This window comes from Scyliorhinus torazame, chromosome 20 (genome assembly GCF_047496885.1).
Source record: "Scyliorhinus torazame isolate Kashiwa2021f chromosome 20, sScyTor2.1, whole genome shotgun sequence".
NCBI classification, from domain to species: domain Eukaryota; kingdom Metazoa; phylum Chordata; class Chondrichthyes; order Carcharhiniformes; family Scyliorhinidae; genus Scyliorhinus; species Scyliorhinus torazame.
The window spans coordinates 93,718,235-93,737,966 of record NC_092726.1 but is presented as its reverse complement, the minus strand read 5'-3'; positions in this window follow the sequence as shown (position 1 = coordinate 93,737,966).

Below are 19,732 nucleotides of genomic sequence, written 5' to 3'. Positions count from 1 at the left end.
TGAGGGGGTCAGGACGTGAGGGGATCAGGACGTGATGGGGTCAGGACATGAGGGGGTCAGGACGTGAGGGGGTCAGGACGTTAGGTGTCAGGATGAGAGAGGGTCAGTACCTGAGAGGGTCAGGACGTGAGAGGGTCAGGACGTGAGGGGGTCAGGACGTGAGGGGGTCAGGACGTGAGGGGGTCAGGAGGTGCGGGGGTCAGGACGTGAGGGGGTCAGGACGTGAGAGGGACAGTACGTGAGTGGGGTCAGGACGTGAGGGGATCAGGACGTGAAGGGGTCAGGACGTGAGAGGGTCAGTACGTGAGGGGGTCAGGACGTGAATGGGTCAGGACGTGAGAGGGTCAGTACGTGAGGGGATCAGGACGTGAAGGGGTCAGGACGTGAGAGGGTCAGTACGTGAGTGGGGTCAGGACGTGTGGGGATCAGGACGTGAAGGGGTCAGGACGTGAGGTGGTCAGGACCTGAGAGGGTCAGTACGTGAGGGGGTCAGGATGTGAGAGAATGAGGACGTGAGTGGGTCAGGACGTGAGGGGGTCAGGACGTGAGGGTATCAGGATGTGAGGGGATCAGGACGTGATAGGGCCAGGACGTGAGGGGGTCAGGACGTGAGGGGGCCAGGACGTGAGGGGGTCTGGGCGTGAGGGTATCAGAACGTGAGGGGATCAGTACGTGAGGGGATCAGGACGTGAGGGGGTCAGGACGTGAGGGGGTCAGGATGTGAGAGGGTCAGGACGTGAGGGGGTCAGGACGAGAGGGGATCAGGACATGAGAGGGTCAGGACGTGAGGGTGTCAGGACGAGAGGGGATCAGGACGTGACGGGGTCAAGAAGTGAGGGGACCAGAACCTGAGGGGGTCAGAACGTGAGGGGGTCAGGTCGTGAGTGGATCAGGACGTGAGGGGGTCAGGACGTGACGGTGTCAGGACGTGAGGGGATCAGGACGAAAGGGGGTCAAGATGTGAGGGGGTCAGGACATGAGGGGTCAGGACGTGAGGGGTCAGGACGTGAGGGGATCAGGACGTGAGAGGGTCAGGACGTGAGGGGGCCAGGACGTGACGGTGTCAGGACGTGAGAGGGTCAGGACGTGAGGGGGTCAGCACGTGAGGGGGTCAGGACATGAGGGGGTCAGGACGTGAGGGGATCAGGACGAAAGGTGGTCAAGATGTGAGGGGGTCAGGACATTAGCGGTCAGGACGTGAGTGGTCAGGACGTGAGGGGGCCAGGACGTGAGAGGGTCAGGACGTGAGGGAGTCAGGATGTGAGGGGGTCAGGACGTGAGTGGATCAGGACGTGAGGGGGTGAGGACGTGAGGGGGTCAGGACGTGAGGGTCTCAGGACGTGAAAGGGTCAGTACGTGAGAGGGTCAGGACGTGAGGGAGTCAGGACGTGAGGGGCTCAGAACGTGAGGGGATCAGGACGTGAGTGGGTCAGGACGTGAGGGGGTCAGGATGTGAGACGGTCAGGACGTGAGGGGTCAGGACGTGAGGGGGTCAGGCCATGAGGGAATCAGGACGTGAGGTGATCAGGACGTGATGGGGTCAGGACGTGAGGGGGTCAGGACGTGATGGGGTCAGGACGTGAGGGGGTCAGGACGTGAGGGGGTCAGGATGAAGGGGTCAGGACGTGAGGGGGTCAGGACGTGAGGGGGTCAGGACGTGAGGGGATCAGGACGTGAGGGTCAGGATGTGAGAGGGTCAGGACGTGAGAGGGTCAGGACGTGAGGGGTCAGGATGTGAGAGGGTCAGGACGTGAGGGGGTCAGGACCTGAGTGGGTCAGGACGTGAGGGGGTCAGGACTTGAGGGGGTCAGGACGTGAGGGGATCAGGACGTGAGGGGGCCAGGACGTGAGGGGGTCAGGACGTGAGGGGGTCAGGACGTGAGGGGATCAGGACGTGAGGGTGTCAGGAGGTGCGGGGGTCAGGAGGTGAGTGTTTCAGGACGAGAGGGGATCAGGACGTGAGGGGGTCAGGACGTGAGCGGATCAGGACGTGATGGGGTCAGGACATGAGGGGGTCAGGACGTGAGGGGGTCAGGACGTTAGGTGTCAGGATGAGAGAGGGTCAGTACCTGAGAGGGTCAGGACGTGAGAGGGTCAGGACGTGAGGGGGTCAGGACGTGAGGGGGTCAGGACGTGAGGGGGTCAGTAGGTGCGGGGGTCAGGACGTGAGGGGGTCAGGACGTGAGAGGGACAGTACGTGAAGGGGTCAGGACGTGAGGGGATCAGGACGTGAAGGGGTCAGGACGTGAGAGGGTCAGTACGTGAGGGGGTCAGGACGTGAGAGGGTCAGTACGTGAGTGGGGTCAGGACCTGAGAGGGTCAGTACGTGAGGGGGTCAGGATGTGACAGGGTCAGGATGTGAGAGGGTCAGGATGTGAGAGGATGAGGACGTGAGTGGGTCAGGACGTGAGGGCGTCAGGACGTGAGGGGGTCAGGACGTGAGGGGGTCAGGACGTGAGGGGGTCAGGATGTGAGGGGATCAGGATGTGAGGGTATCAGGACGTGAGGGGATCAGGACGTGAGGGGGCCAGGACGTGAGGGGGTCTGGGCGTGAGGGTATCAGAACGTGAGGGGATCAGGACGTGAGGGGGTCAGTACGTGAGTGGGTCAGGACGTGAGAGGGTCAGTACGTGAGGGGGTCAGGACGTGAGGGGGTCAGGACGAGAGGGGATCAGGACATGAGAGGATCAGGACGTGAGGGTGTCAGGACGAGAGGGGATCAGGACGTGACGGGGTCAAGAAGTGAGGGGACCAGAACCTGAGGGGGTCAGAACGTGAGGGGGTCAGGACGTGACGGTGTAAGGACGTGAGGGGATCACGACATGAGGGGGTCAGGACGTGAGGGGATCAGGACGTGAGAGGGTCAGGACGTGAGGGGGCCAGGACGTGAGGGGGTCAGGTCGTGAGTGGATCAGTACGTGAGGGGGTCAGGACGTGAGGGGGTCAGGACGTGAGGGGGTCAGGACGTGAGGGGTTCAGGACGTGACGGTGTCAGGACGTGAGAGGGTCAGGACGTGAGGGGGTCAGGACGTGAGGGGGTCAGCACGTGAGGGGGTCAGGACGTGAGGGGTCAGGACATGAGGGGGTCAGGACGTGAGGGGATCAGGACGAAAGGTGGTCAAGATGTGAGGGGGTCAGGACATTAGCGGTCAGGACGTGAGTGGTCAGGACGTGAGGGGGCCAGGACGTGAGAGGGTCAGGACGTGAGGGAGTCAGGATGTGAGGGGGTCAGGACGTGAGTGGATCAGGACGTGAGGGGGTGAGGACGTGAGGGGGTCAGGACGTGAGGGTCTCAGGACGTGAAAGGGTCAGTACGTGAGAGGGTCAGGACGTGAGGGAGTCAGGACGTGAGGGGCTCAGAATGTGAGGGGATCAGGACGTGAGTGGGTCAGGACGTGAGGGGGTCAGGATGTGAGACGGTCAGGACGTGAGGGGGTAAGGACGTGGGGGGATCAGGACATAAGGGGATCAGGAAGTGAGGGGAACAGGACGTGAGAGGGTCAGGACGTGAGGGGGTCAGGACATAAGGGGATCAGGAAGTGAGGGGAACAGGACGTGAGAGGGTCAGGACGTGAGGGGGTAAGGACGTGGGGGGATCAGGACGTGAAGCGGTCAGTACGTGAGGGGATCAGGACGTGAGGGGGTCAGGACGTGAGGGTGTCAGGAGGTGAGGGGATCAGGCCGTGAGGGGATCAGGATGTGAGAGGGTCAAGACGTGAGGGGGTAAGGACGTGAGGGGAACAGGACGTGTGGGGATCAGGACGTGAGGGGGTCAGGATGTGAGAGGGTCAGGACGTGAGGGGGTCAGGATGTGAGAGGGTCAGGACTTGAGGGGGTCAGGACATGAGGGGATCAGGACGTGAGGGGGTCAGGACGTGAGAGGGTCAGTACGTGAGGGCGTCAGGAGTTGAGGGAATCAGGACGTGAGGGGTTCAGGACGTGAGGGGGTCAGGACATAAGGGGGTCAGGACGTGAGGGGGTCAGAACGTGAGGGGGTCAGGACGTGTGGGGATCAGGACGTGAGGGGATCAGGACTAGCGGGGGACAGGACGTGAGGGGGTCAGGACGTAAGGGGGTCAGGACGTGAGGGGGTCAGAACGTGAGGGGGTCAGGACGTGAGGGTATCAGGACGTGAGGGGATCAGGACGTGCGAGGGTCAGGACGTGAGGGGTTCAGGACGTGAGGGGGTCAGGACGTGAGGGGATCAGGACGTGAGGGGGTCAGGACCTGAGGGGGTCTGGGCATGAGGGGGTCAGGACGTGAGGGGATCAGGACGTGAAGGGGTCAGGACGTGAGAGGGTCAGTACGTGAGGGGGTCAGGATGTGAGGTGGTCAGGACGTGAGGGGGTCAGGACGTGAAAGGGTCAGGATGTGAGGGGATCAGGACGTGAGAGTGTCAGGACGTGAGGGGGTCAGGACGTGAGGGGGTCAGGTCGTGAAGGGGTCAGGACGTGAGAGGGTCAGTACGTGAGGGGCTCAGGATGTGACAGGGTCAGGATGTGAGAGGGTCAGGATGTGAGAGGATGAGGACGTGAGTGGGTCAGGACGTGAGAGGGTCAGGACGTGAGGGGGCCAGGACGTGAGAGGTTCAGGACGTGAGGGGGTCAGGACGTGAGGGTATCAGGATGTGAGGGGGCCAGGACGTGAGGGGATCAGGACATGAGAGGGTCAGGACGTGAGGGGGTCAGGACGTGAGGGGGTCAGGATGTGAGAGAGTCAGTACGTGAGGGGGTCAGGACGTGAGAGGGTCAGTACGTGACGGGGTCCGGACGTGAGGGGGTCAGGACGAGAGGGGATCAGGACATGAGAGGGTCAGGACGTGAGGGTGTCAGGACGAGAGGGGATCAGGACGTGAGAGTGTCAGGACGTGAGGGGATCAGGACGTGAGGGGGTCAGGACGTGAGGGGGTCAGGACGTGAGGGGATCAGGACGTGAGGGGGTCAGGACGTGAGGGGGTCAGGACGTGAGGGGATCAGGACGTGAGGGGATCAGGACGTGAGGGGGCCAGGACGTGAGGGGGTCAGGACGTGAGGGGATCAGGACGTGAGGGGGTCAGGACGTGAGGGAGTCAGGACCTGAGGGGATCAGGACGTGAGGGTGTCAGGACGTGAGGGGACCAGGATGTGAGGGGGTCAGGACGTGAGGGGGTCAGGACGTGAGATGGTCAGGACGTGAGGGGGTCAGGACTTGAGGGGGTCAGGAGGTGCGGGGTTCAGGACGTGACGGGATCAGGACGTGAGGGGGTCAGGATGTGAGGGGGTCAGTACGTGAGAGGCTCAGTACGTGAGTGGGGTAAGGACATGAGGGGATCAGGACGTGAAGGGGTCAGGACGTGAGAGGTTCAGTACGTGAGGGGGTCAGGACGTGAATGGGTCAGGACGAGAGAGGGTCAGTACGTGAGGGGATCAGGACGTGAAGGGGTCAGGACGTGAAGGGGTCAGGACGTGAGGGGATCAGGACGTGTGTGGGTCAGGACGTGAGAGGGTCAGTACGTGAGGGGGTCAGGATGTGAGGTGGTCAGGACGTGAGGTGGTCAGGACGTGAGGGGGTCAGGACGTGAAGGGGTCAGGACGTGAGAGGATCAGTACGTGAGGGGGTCAGGACGTGAATGGGTCAGGACGTGAGAGGGTCAGTACGTGAGGGGTTCAGTACGTGAGGGGTTCAGGACGTGAAGGGGTCAGGACGTGAGAGGGTCAGTACGTGAGTGGGGTCAGGACGTGAGGGGATCAGGACGTGAAGGGGTCAGGACGTGAGAGGGTCAGTACGTGAGGGGGTCAGGATGTGACAGGGTCAGGATGTGAGAGGGTCAGGATGTGAGAGGATGAGGACGTGAGTGGGTCAGGACGTGAGAGGGTCATGACGTGTGGCGGCCAGGACGTGAGAGGTTCAGGACGTGAGGGGGTCAGGACATGAGGGTATCAGGATGTGAGGGGGCCAGGACGTGAGGGGATCAGGACATGAGAGGGTCAGGAAGTGAGGGGGTCAGGACGTGAGGGGGTCAGGATGTGAGAGAGTCAGTACGTGAGGGGGTCAGGACGTGAGAGGGTCAGTACGTGACGGGGTCAGGACGTGAGGGGGTCAGGACGAGAGGGGATCAGGACATGAGAGGGTCAGGACGTGAGGGTGTCAGGACGAGAGGGGATCAGGACGTGAGAGTGTCAGGACCTGAGGGGATCATGACGTGAGGGGGTCAGGATGTGAGGGGATCAGGACGTGAGGGGGTCAGGACGTGAGGGGGTCAGGACGTGAGGGGATCAGGACGTGAGGGGGTCAGGATGTGAGGGGATCAGGACGTGAGGGGGCCAGGACGTGAGGGGGTCAGGACGTGAGGGGATCAGGACGTGAGGGGGTCAGGACGTGAGAGGGTCAGGACGTGAGGGGGCCAGGACGTGAGGGGGTCAGGACGTGAGGGTGTCAGGACGTGAGGGGACCAGGATGTGAGGGGGTCAGGACGTGAGGGGATCAGGACGTGAGAGGGTCAGGACGTGAGGGAGTCAGGACTTGAGGGGGTCAGGAGGTGTGGGGGTCAGGACGTGACGGGATCAGGACGTGAGGGGGTCAGGACGTGACGGTGTCAGGACGTGAGAGGGTCAAGATGTGACGGTGTCAGGACGTGAGAGTGTCAGGACGTGAGGGGATCAGGACGTGAGGGGGTCAGGACGTGAGGGGGTCAGGACGTGAGGGGGTCAGGACCTGAGGGGATCAGGACGTGAGGGGGTCAGGTCGTGAGTGGATCAGGACGTGAGAGGGTCAGGACGAGAGGGGATCAGGACGTGAGGGGGTCAGGACGTGATGGTGTCAGGACGTGAGAGGGTCAGCACGTGAGGGGGTCACGACATGAGGGGGTCAGGACGTGAGGGGATCAGGATGTGAGGGGGTCAGGACGTGAGGGGGTCAGGACGTGAGGGGGTCAGGACGTGAGGGGGCCAGGACGTGAGGGGGTCAGGTCGTGAGTGGATCAGGACGTGAGGGGGTCAGGACGTGAGGGGGTCAGGACGTGAGGGGGTCAGGACGTGAGGGGTTCAGGACGTGAAAGGGTCAGTACGTGAGAGGGTCAGTACGTGAGAGGGTCAGGGCGTGAGAGGGTCAAGATGTGAGGGGGTCAGGACATTAGGGGTCAGGACGTGAGTGGTCAGGACGTGAGGGGATCAGGACGAAAGGGGGTCAAGATGTGAGGGGGTCAGGACATTAGGGGTCAGGACGTGAGTGGTCAGGACGTGAGGGGGCCAGGACGTGAGAGGGTCAGGACGTGAGGGAGTCAGGACGTGAGGGGCTCAGGACATGAGTGGGTCAGGACGTGAGGGGGTCAGGACGTGAGGGTGTCAGGACGTGAAAGGGTCAGTACGTGAGAGGGTCAGGGCGTGAGGGGATCAGGACGTGAGGGGATCAGGACGTGATGGGGTCAGGACGTGAGGGGGTCAGGACGTGAGGGAGTCAGGACGTGAGGGGCTCAGAACGTGAGGGGATCAGGACGTGAGTGGGTCAGGACGTGAGGGGGTCAGGATGTGAGACGGTCAGGACGTGAGGGGATCAGGAAGTGAGGGGAACAGGACGTGAGAGGGTCAGGACGTGAGTGGGGTCAGGACGTGAGTGGGGTCAGGACGTGAGAGGATCAGGACCTGAGGGGATCAGGACGTGTGGGGATCAGGACGTGAGGGGGTCAGGACGTGAGGGGGTGAGGACGTGAGAGGATCAGGACCTGAGGGGATCAGGACGTGTGGGGATCAGGACGTGAGGGGGTCGGGACGTGAGGGGGTCAGGATGTGAGAGGGTCAGGACTTGAGGGGGTCAGGACATGAGGGGATCAGGACGTGAGGGCGTCAGGAGTTGAGGGGATCAGGACGTGAGGGGTTCAGGACGTGAGGGGGTCAGGACATAAGGGGGTCAGGACGTGAGGGGGTCAGAACGTGAGGGGGTCAGGACGTGAGGGGGTCTGGACGTGAGGGGGTCAGGACGTAAGGGGGTCAGGACGTGAGGGAGTCAGAACGTGAGGGGGTCAGGACGTGAGGGTATCAGGACGTGAGGGGATCAGGACGTGAGGGGATCAGGACGTGAGGGGGTCAGGACGTGAGAGGGTCAGGGTGTGAGACGGTCAGGACGTGAGGAGGATCAGGACGTGAGGGGATCAGGACGTGAGGGGGTCAGGACCTGAGGGGGTCTGGGCATGAGGGGGTCAGGACGTGAGGGGATCAGGACGTGAGGGGATCAAGACGTGAGGGGATCAGGACGTGAGGGGGTCAGGACGTGAGGGGGTCAGGATGTGAGGGGATAAGGACGTGAGGGGTCAGGACGTGAGGGGGTCAGGCCGTGAGGGAATCAGGACGTGAGGGGATCAGGACGTGATGGGGTCAGGACGTGAGGGGGTCAGGACGTGATGGGGTCAGGACGTGAGGGGGCAGGACGTGAGGGGGTCAGGATGAAGGGGTCAGGACGTGAGGGGGTCAGGACGTGAGGGGGTCAGGACGTGAGGGGATCAGGACGTGATGGGATCAGGACGTGAGGGGGTCAGGACGTGAGTGGGTCAGGCGTGAGGGGTCAGGACGTGAGGGGTCAGGATGTGAGAGGGTCAGGATGTGAGTGGGTCAGGACGTGAGCGGTCAGGATGTGAGGGCGTCAGGATTGAGGGGGTCAGGACGTGTGGGGATCAGGACGTGAGGGGGTCAGGACGTGAGGGGGTGAGGACGTGAGAGGATCAGGACCTGAGGGGATCAGGACGTGTGGGGATCAGGACGTGAGGGGGTCGGGACGTGAGGGGGTCAGGATGTGAGAGGGTCAGGACTTGAGGGGGTCAGGACATGAGGGGATCAGGACGTGAGGGCGTCAGGAGTTGAGGGGATCAGGACGTGAGGGGTTCAGGACGTGAGGGGGTCAGGACATAAGGGGGTCAGGACGTGAGGGGGTCAGAACGTGAGGGGGTCAGGACGTGAGGGGGTCTGGACGTGAGGGGGTCAGGACGTAAGGGGGTCAGGACGTGAGGGAGTCAGAACGTGAGGGGGTCAGGACGTGAGGGTATCAGGACGTGAGGGGATCAGGACGTGCGAGGGTCAGGACGTGAGGGGTTCAGGACGTGAGGGGGTCAGGACGTGAGGGGGTCAGGACGTGAGAGGGTCAGGGTGTGAGACGGTCAGGACGTGAGGAGGATCAGGACGTGAGGGGATCAGGACGTGAGGGGGTCAGGACCTGAGGGGGTCTGGGCATGAGGGGGTCAGGACGTGAGGGGATCAGGACGTGAGGGGATCAAGACGTGAGGGGATCAGGACGTGAGGGGGTCAGGACGTGAGGGGGTCAGGATGTGAGGGGATAAGGACGTGAGGGGTCAGGACGTGAGGGGGTCAGGCCGTGAGGGAATCAGGACGTGAGGGGATCAGGACGTGATGGGGTCAGGACGTGAGGGGGTCAGGACGTGATGGGGTCAGGACGTGAGGGGGCAGGACGTGAGGGGGTCAGGATGGAGGGGTCAGGACGTGAGGGGGTCAGGACGTGAGGGGGTCAGGACGTGAGGGGATCAGGACGTGATGGGATCAGGACGTGAGGGGGTCAGGACGTGAGTGGGTCAGGCGTGAGGGGTCAGGACGTGAGGGGTCAGGATGTGAGAGGGTCAGGATGTGAGTGGGTCAGGACGTGAGCGGTCAGGATGTGAGAGGGTCAGGACGTGAGGGGGTCAGGACCTGAGTGGGTCAGGACGTGAGGGGTCAGGATGTGAGAGGGTCAGGACGTGAGGGGGTCAGGACGTGAGGGGGTCAGGACGTGAGGGGATCAGGACGTGAGGGGGCCAGGACGTGAGGGGGTCAGGACGTGAGGGGATCAGGACGTGAGGGGGTCAGGACGTGAGGGGGTCAGGACGTGAGGGGATCAGGACGTGAGGGTGTCAGGAGGTGCGGGGGTCAGGAGGTGAGTGTTTCAGGACGAGAGGGGATCAGGACGTGAGGGGACCAGGATGTGAGGGCGTCAGGATTGAGGGGGTCAGGACGTGAGAGGGTCAGGACGTGAGGGGGTCACGACTTGAGAGGGTCAGGACGTGAGGGGGTCAGGACGTGATGGGGTCAGGACGTGAGGGGATCAGGACGTGAGGGGGTCAGGACGTGAGGGTGTGAGGGAGTGAGGGGGTCAGGATGTGAGGGGGTCAGGACCTAAGGGGGTCAGGACGTGAGGGGGTCAGAACGTGAGGGGGTCAGGACGTGAGGGGATCAGGACGTGAGGGGGTCAGGACGTGAGGTGTCAGGATGTGAGAGGGTCAGTACCTGAGAGGGTCAGGACGTGAGAGGGTCAGGACGTGAGGGGGTCAGGACGTGAGGGGGTCAGAACGTGAGGGGGTCAGGAGGTGCGGGGGTCAGGACGTGAGGGGATCAGGACGTGAGAGGGTCAGTACGTTAGAGGGTCAGTACGTGAGTGTGGTCAGGACGTGAGGGGATCAGGACGTGAAGGGTTGAGGACGTGAGAGGTTCAGTACGTGAGGGGGTCAGGACGTGAGGGGTCAGGACGTGAGAGGGTCAGTACGTGAGTGGGGTCAGGACGTGAGGGGATCAGGACGTGAAGGGGTCAGGACGTGAGAGGGTCAGTACGTGAGGGGGTCAGGACGTGAGGGGATCAGGACGTGAGAGGGTCAGTACGCTAGAGGGTCAGTACGTGAGTGGGGTCAGGACGTGAGGGGATCAGGACATGAAGGGGTGAGGACGTGAGAGGGTCAGTACGTGAGGGGGTCAGGACGTGAATGGGTCAGGACGTGAGAGGGTCTGTACGTGAGGGGTTCAGGACATGAAGGGGTCAGGACGTGAGAGGGTCAGTACGTGAGTGGGGTCAGGACGTGAGGGGATCAGGACGTGAAGGGGTCAGGACGTGAGAGGGTCAGTACGTGAGGGGGTCAGGATGTGAGGTGGTCAGGACGTGAGGGGGTCAGGACGTGAGGGGGTCAGGTCGTCAAGGGGTCAGGACGTGAGAGGGTCAGTACGTGAGGGGGTCAGGATGTGACAGGGTCAGGATGTGAGAGGGTCAGGATGTGAGAGGATGAGGACATGAGGGGGTCAGGATGTGAGAGGGTCAGTACGTGAGGGGGTCAGGACGTGAGAGGGTCAGTACGTGACGGGGTCAGGACGTGAGGGGGTCAGGACGAGAGGGGATCAGGACATGAGAGGGTCAGGACGTGAGGGTGTCAGGACGAGAGGGGATCAGGACGTGAGAGTGTCAGGACGTGAGGGGATCAGGACGTGAGGGGGTCAGGACGTGAGGGGGTCAGGACGTGAGGGGATCAGGACGAGAGGGGGCCAGGACGTGAGGGGGTCAGGACGTGAGGGGATCAAGACGTGAGGGGGTCAGGACGTGAGGGGGTCAGGACCTGAGGGGATCAGGACGTGAGGGTGTCAGGACGTGAGGGGACCAGGATGTGAGGGGGTCAGGACGTGAGGGGGTCAGGACGTGAGAGGGTCAGGACGTGAGGGGGTCAGGACTTGAGGGGGTCAGGAGGTGCGGGGTTCAGGACGTGACGGGATCAGGACGTGAGGGGGTCAGGATGTGAGGGGGTCAGTACGTGAGAGGCTCAGTACGTGAGTGGGGTCAGGACATGAGGGGATCAGGACGTGAAGGTGTCAGGACGTGAGAGGGTCAGTACGTGAGGGGGTCAGGACGTGAATGGGTCAGGACGTGAGAGGGGTCAGGACGTGAGGGGATCAGGACGTGAAGGGGTCAGGACGTGAGAGGGTCAGTACGTGAGGGGGTCAGGATGTGACAGGGTCAGGATGTGAGAGGGTCAGGATGTGAGAGGATGAGGACGTGAGTGGGTCAGGACGTGAGAGGGTCAGGAAGAGAGGGGGCCAGGACGTGAGAGGTTCAGGACGTGAGGGGGTCAGGACGTGAGGGTATCAGGATGTGAGGGGGCCAGGACGTGAGGGGGTCAGGACGTGAGGGGGTCAGGATGTGAGAGAGTCAGTACGTGAGGGGGTCAGGATGTGAGAGTGTCAGGACGTGATGGGGTCAGGACCTGAGGGGATCATGACGTGAGGGGGTCAGGATGTGAGGGGATCAGGACGTGAGGGTGTCAGGACGTGAGGGGGTCAGGACGTGAGGGGATCAGGACGTGAGGGGGCCAGGACGTGAGGGGGTCAGGACGTGAGGGGATCAGGACGTGAGGGGGTCAGGACGTGAGGGGGTCAGGACCTGAGGGGATCAGGACGTGAGGGTGTCAGGACGTGAGGGGACCAGGATGTGAGGGGGTCAGGACGTGAGGGGGTCAGGACGTGAGAGGGTCAGGACGTGAGGGGGTCAGGACTTGAGGGGGTCAGGAGGTGCGGGGGTCAGGACGTGACGGGATCAGGACGTGAGGGGGTCAGGATGTGAGGGGGTCAGTACGTGAGAGGCTCAGTACGTGAGTGGGGTCAGGACGTGAGGGGATCAGGACGTGAAGGGGTCAGGACGTGAGAGGATCAGTACGTGAGGGGGTCAGGACGTGAATGGGTCAGGACGTGAGAGGTTCAGTACGTGAGGGGATCAGGATGTGAAGGGGTCAGGACGTGAAGGGGTAAGGATGTGAGAGGGTCAGTACGTGAGGGGGTCAGGATGTGAGGTGGTCAGGACGTGAGGGGGTCAGGACGTGAGAGGGTCAGGACGTGATGGGATCAGGACGTGAGAGGGTCAGGACGTGAGGTGGTCAGGACGTGAGGGGGTCAGGACGTGAAGGGGTCAGGACGTGAGAGGATCAGGACGTGAGGGGGTCAGGACGTGAGGGGGTCAGGACGTGAGGGGATCAGGACGTGATGGGGTCAGGACATGAGGGGGTCAGGGCGTGAGGGGGTCAGGACGTGAGGTGTCAGGATGAGAGAGGGTCAGTACCTGAGAGGGTCAGGACGTGAGAGGGTCAGGACGTGAGGGGGTCAGGACGTGAGGGGGTCAGGACGTGAGGGGGTCAGGAGGTGCGGGGGTCAGGACGTGAGGGGGTCAGGACGTGAGAGGTTCAGGACGTGAGGGGGTCAGGACGTGAGGGTATCAGGATGTGAGGGGGCCAGGACGTGAGGGGATCAGGACATGAGAGGGTCAGGACGTGAGGGGGGCAGGACGTGAGGGGGCCAGGACGTGAGGGGGTCAGGACGTGAGGGGATCAGGACGTGAGGGGGTCAGGACGTGAGGGGGTCAGGACGTGAGGGGATCAGGACGTGAGGGGACCAGGATGTGAGGGGGTCAGGACGTGAGGGGGTCAGGACGTGAGAGGGTCAGGACGTGAGGGGGTCAGGACTTGAGAGGGTCAGGACGTGATGGGGTCAGGACGTGATGGGGTCAGGACGTGAGGGGATCAGGACGTGAGGGGGTCAGGACGTGAGGGGGTCAGGGAGTGAGGGGTTCAGGACGTGAGGGGGTCAGGACCTAAGGGGGTCAGGACGTGAAGGGGTCAGAACGTGAGGGGGTCAGGACGTGAGGGGATCAGAACGTGATGGGGTCAGGACATGAGGGGGTCAGGACGTGAGGGGGTCAGGACGTGAGAGGGTCAGGAGGTGAGGGGGTCAGGACGTGAGGGGGTCAGGAGGTGAGGGGGTCAGGACGTGAGGGGGTCAGGACGTGAGGGGGTCAGGAGGTGCGGGGGTCAGGACGTGACGGGATCAGGACGTGAGAGGGTCAGTACGTGAGTGGGGTCAGGACGTGAGGGGATCAGGACGTGAAGGGGTCAGTACGTGAGAGGGTCAGTACGTGAGTGGGGTCAGGACGTGAGGGGATCAGGACATGAAGGGGTCAGGACGTGAGAGGGTCAGTACGTGAGGGGGTCAGGATGTGAGGTGGTCAGGACGTGAGGGGGTCAGGACGTGAGAGGGTCAGGACGTGAGGTGGTCAGGACGTGAGGGGATCAGGACGTGAGAGGGTCAGGACGTGAGGGTATCAGGATGTGAGGGGGCTAGGACGTGAGGGGATCAGGACATGAGAGGGTCAGGACGTGAGGGGGTCAGGACGTGAGAGGGTCAGGACGTGAGGTGGTCAGGACGTGAGAGGTTCAGGACGTGAGGGGGTCAGGACGTGAGGGTATCAGGATGTGAGGGGGCCAGGACGTGAGGGGATCAGGACATGAGAGGGTCAGGACGTGAGGGTGTCAGGACGAGAGGGGATCAGGACGTGAGAGTGTCAGGACGTGATGGGGTCAGGACCTGAGGGGATCATGACGTGAGGGGGTCAGGATGTGAGGGGATCAGGACGTGAGGGTGTCAGGACGTGAGGGGGTCAGGACGTGAGGGGATCAGGACGTGAGGGGGCCAGGACGTGAGGGGGTCAGGACGTGAGGGGATCAGGACGTGAGGGGGTCAGGACGTGAGGGGGTCAGGACGTGAGGGTGTCAGGACGTGAGGGGACCAGGATGTGAGGGGGTCAGGACGTGAGGGGGTCAGGACGTGAGAGGGTCAGGACGTGAGGGGGTCAGGACTTGAGGGGGTCAGGAGGTGCGGGGGTCAGGACGTGACGGGATCAGGACGTGAGGGGGTCAGGATGTGAGGGGGTCAGTACGTGAGAGGCTCAGTACGTGAGTGGGGTAAGGACGTGAGGGGATCAGGACGTGAAGGGGTCAGGACGTGAGAGGATCAGTACGTGAGGGGGTCAGGACGTGAATGGGTCAGGACGTGAGAGGGTCAGTACGTGAGGGGATCAGGATGTGAAGGGGTCAGGACGTGAAGGGGTAAGGACGTGAGAGGGTCAGTACGTGAGGGGGTCAGGATGTGAGGTGGTCAGGACGTGATGGGGTCAGGACGTGAGAGGGTCAGGATGTGATGGGATCAGGACGTGAGAGGGTCAGGACGTGAGGTGGTCAGGACGTGAGGGGGTCAGGACGTGAAGGGGTCAGGACGTGAGAGGATCAGGACGTGAGGGGGTCAGGACGTGAGGGGGTCAGGACGTGAGGGGATCAGGACGTGATGGGGTCAGGACATGAGGGGGTCAGGACGTGAGGGGGTCAGGACGTGAGGTGTCAGGATGAGAGAGGGTCAGTACCTGAGAGGGTCAGGACGTGAGAGGGTCAGGACGTGAGGGGGTCAGGATGTGAGGGGGTCAGGACGTGAGGGGGTCAGGAGGTGCGGGGGTCAGGACGTGAGGGGGTCAGGACGTGAGAGGTTCAGGACGTGAGGGGGTCAGGACGTGGGGGTATCAGGATGTGAGGGGGCCAGGACGTGAGGGGATCAGGACATGAGAGGGTCAGGACGTGAGGGGGTCAGGACGTGAGGGGGTCAGGATGTGAGAGAGTCAGTACGTGAGGGGGTCAGGACGTGAGAGGGTCAGTGCGTGAGGGGGTCAGGACGTGAGGGGGTCAGGACGAGAGGGGATCAGGACATGAGAGGGTCAGGACGTCAGGGTGTCAGGACGAGAGGGGATCAGGACGTGATGGGGTCAGGACCTGAGGGGATCAGGACGTGAGGGGGTCAGGACGTGAGGGGATCAGGACGTGAGGGGGTCAGGACATGAGAGGGTCAGGACGTGAGGGGGTCAGGACATGAGGGGATCAGGACGTGAGGGGGCCAGGACGTGAGGGGGTCAGGACGTGAGGGGATCAGGACGTGAGGGGGTCAGGACGTGAGGGGGTCAGGACGTGAGGGGATCAGGACGTGAGGGGACCAGGATGTGAGGGGGTCAGGACGTGAGGGGGTCAGGACGTGAGAGGGTCAGGACGTGAGGGGGTCAGGACTTGAGAGGGTCAGGACGTGAGAGTGTCAGGACGTGATGGGGTCAGGACGTGAGGGGATCAGGACGTGAGGGGGTCAGGACGTGAGGGGGTCAGCGAGTGAGGGGTTCAGGACGTGAGGGGGTCAGGACCTAAGGGGGTCAGGACGTGAAGGGGTCAGAACGTGAGGGGGTCAGGACGTGAGGGGATCAGAACGTGATGGGGTCAGGACATGAGGGGGTCAGGACGTGAGGGGGTCAGGACGTGAGGGGGTCAGGACGTGAGAGGGTCAGGAGGTGAGGGGGTCAGGACGTGAGGGGGTCAGGAGGTGAGGGGGTCAGGACGTGAGGGGGTCAGGACGTGAGGGGGTCAGGAGGTGCGGGGGTCAGGACGTGACGGGATCAGGACGTGAGAGGGTCAGTACGTGAGTGGGGTCAGGACGTGAGGGGATCAGGACGTGAAGGGGTCAGGACGTGAGAGGGTCAGTACGTGAGTGGGGTCAGGACGTGAGGGGATCACGACATGAAGGGGTCAGGACGTGAGAGGGTCAGTACGTGAGGGGGTCAGGATGTGAGGTGGTCAGGACGTGAGGGGGTCAGGACGTGAGAGGGTCAGGACGTGAGGTGGTCAGGATGTGAGGGGATCAGGACGTGAGAGGGTCAGGACGTGAGGTGGTCAGGACGTGAAGGGGTCAGGACGTGAGAGGATCAGTACGTGAGGGGGTCAGGATGTGAGGGGATCAGGACGTGAGAGGGTCAGGACGTGAGGGGGTCAGGACGTGAGGGGGTCAGGACGTGAAGGGGTCAGGACGTGAGAGGGTCAGTACGTGAGGGGGTCAGGATGTGACAGGGTCAGGATGTGAGAGGGTCTGGATGTGAGAGGATGAGGACGTGAGTGGGTCAGGACGTGAGAGGGTCAGGACGTGAGGGGGCCAGGACGTGAGAGGTTCAGGACGTGAGGGGGTCAGGACGTGAGGATATCAGGATGTGAGGGGGCCAGGACCTGAGGGGATCAGGACGTGAGGGGGTCAGGATGTGAGGGGATCAGGACGTGCGGGGGTCAGGACGTGAGGGGGTCAGGACGTAAGGGGGTCAGGACGTGAGGGGGTCAGAACGTGTGGGGGTCAGGACGTGAGGGGGTCAGGACGTGAGAGGGTCAGGATGTGAGGGGATCAGGACTTGAGGGGATCAGGACCTGCGAGGGTCAGGACGTGAGGGGGTCAGGACGTGAGTGGGTCAGGACGTGAGGGGGTCATGACGTGAGAGGGTCAGGACGTGAGGGGGTCAGGATGTGAGACGGTCAGGACGTGAGGGGATCAGGACGTGAGGGGATCAGGACGTGAGGGGGTCAGGATGTGAGGGGATCAGGACGTGAGGGGGCAGGACGTGAGGGGTCAGGACGTGAGGGGGTCTGGGCGTGAGGGGGTCAGGACGTGAGGGGATCAGGAACTGAGGGGATCAGGACGTGAGGGGTCAGGATGTGAGAGGGTCAGGACGTGAGAGGGTCAGGACGTGCGCGGGTCAAGACGTGAGGGGGTCAGGACCTAAGGGGGTCAGGACGTGAGGGGGTCAGAACGTGAGGGGGTCAGGACGTGAGGGGATCAGGACGTGATGGGGTCAGGACATGAGGTGGTCAGGACTTGAGGGGGTCAGGACGTGAGGGGATCAGGACGTGAGGTGTCAGGATGTGAGAGGGTCAGTACCTGAGAGGGTCAGGACATGAGAGGGTCAGGACGTGAGGGGGTCAGGGCGTGAGGGGGTCAGGACGTGAGGGGGTCAGGAGGTGCGGGGGTCAGGACGTGAGGGGATCAGGACGTGAGAGGGTCAGTACGTGAGAGGGTCAGTACGTGAGTGGGGTCAGGACGTGAGGGGATCAGGACGTGAAGGTGTCAGGACGTGAGAGGGTCAGGAGGTGAGAGGGTCAGTACGTGAGGGGATCAGGACGTGAATGGGTCAGGACGTGAGAGGGTCAGGACGTGTGGGGATCAGGACGTGAGGGGGTCAGGACGTGAGGGGGTCAGGACGTGAGAGGATCAGGACCTGAGGGGATCAGGACGTGTGGGGATCAGGACGTGAGGGGGTCGGGACGTGAGGGGGTCAGGATGTGAGAGGGTCAGGACTTGAGGGGGTCAGGACATGAGGGGATCAGGATGTGAGGGCGTCAGGAGTTGAGGGGATTAGGACGTGAGGGGTTCAGGACGTGAGGGGGTCAGGACATAAGGGGGTCAGGACGTGAGGGGGTCAGAACGTGAGGGGGTCAGGACGTGAGGGGGTCTGGACGTGAGGGGGTCAGGACGTAACGGGGTCAGGACGTGAGGGAGTCAGAACGTGAGGGGGTCAGTACGTGAGGGTATCAGGACGTGAGGGGATCAGGACGTGCGAGGGTCAGGACGTGAGGGGTTCAGGACGTGAGGGGGTCAGGACGTGAGGGGGTCAGGACGTGAGAGGGTCAGGGTGTGAGACGGTCAGGACGTGAGGAGGATCAGGACGTGAGGGGATCAGGACGTGAGGGGGTCAGGACCTGAGGGGGTCTGGGCATGAGGGGGTCAGGACGTGAGGGGATCAGGAAGTGAGGGAATCAGGACGTGAGGGGATCAAGACGTGAGGGGATCAGGACGTGAGGGGGTCAGGACGTGAGGGGGTCAGGATGTGAGGGGATAAGGACGTGAGGGGTCAGGACGTGAGGGGGTCAGGCCGTGAGGGAATCAGGACGTGAGGGGATCAGGACGTGATGGGGTCAGGACGTGAGGGGGTCAGGACGTGATGGGGTCAGGACGTGAGGGGGCAGGACGTGAGGGGGTCAGGATGAAGGGGTCAGGACGTGAGGGGGTCAGGACGTGAGGGGGTCAGGACGTGAGGGGATCAGGACGTGATGGGATCAGGACGTGAGGGGGTCAGGACGTGAGTGGGTCAGGCGTGAGGGGTCAGGACGTGAGGGGTCAGGATGTGAGAGGGTCAGGATGTGAGTGGGTCAGGACGTGAGCGGTCAGGATGTGAGAGGGTCAGGACGTGAGGGGGTCAGGACGTGAGGGGGTCAGGACGTGAGCGGTCAGGATGTGAGAGGGTCAGGACGTGAGGGGGTCAGGACCTGAGTGGGTCAGGACGTGAGGGGTCAGGACGTGAGGGGGTCAGGATGTGAGAGGGTCAGGATGTGAGTGGGTCAGGACGTGAGCGGTCAGGATGTGAGAGGGTCAGGACGTGAGGGGGTCAGGACCTGAGTGGGTCAGGACGTGAGGGGTCAGGATGTGAGAGGGTCAGGACGTGAGGGGGTCAGGACGTGAGGGGGTCAGGACGTGAGGGGATCAGGACGTGAGGGGGCCAGGACGTGAGGGGGTCAGGACGTGAGGGGATCAGGACGTGAGGGGGTCAGGACGTGAGGGGGTCAGGACGTGAGGGGATCAGGACGTGAGGGTGTCAGGAGGTGCGGGGGTCAGGAGGTGAGTGTTTCAGGACGAGAGGGGATCAGGACGTGAGGGGATCAGGACGTGAGGGGGTCACGACTTGAGAGGGTCAGGACGTGAGGGGGTCAGGACGTGATGGGGTCAGGACGTGAGGGGATCAGGACGTGAGGGGGTCAGGACGTGAGGGTGTGAGGGAGTGAGGGGGTCAGGATGTGAGGGGGTCAGGACCTAAGGGGGTCAGGACGTGAGGGGGTCAGAACGTGAGGGGGTCAGGACGTGAGGGGATCAGGACGTGAAGGGGTCAGGACATGAGGGGGTCAGGACGTGAGGGGGTCAGGACGTGAGGTGTCAGGATGTGAGAGGGTCAGTACCTGAGAGGGTCAGGACGTGAGAGGGTCAGGACGTGAGGGGGTCAGGACGTGAGGGGGTCAGAACGTGAGGGGGTCAGGAGGTGCGGGGGTCAGGACGTGAGGGGATCAGGACGTGAGAGGGTCAGTACGTTAGAGGGTCAGTACGTGAGTGGGGTCAGGACGTGAGGGGATCAGGACGTGAAGGGTTGAGGACGTGAGAGGTTCAGTACGTGAGGGGGTCAGGACGTGAGGGGTCAGGACGTGAGAGGGTCAGTACGTGAGGGGGTCAGGACGTGAGGGGATCAGGACGTGAGAGGGTCAGTACGTTAGAGGGTCAGTACGTGAGTGGGGTCAGGACGTGAGGGG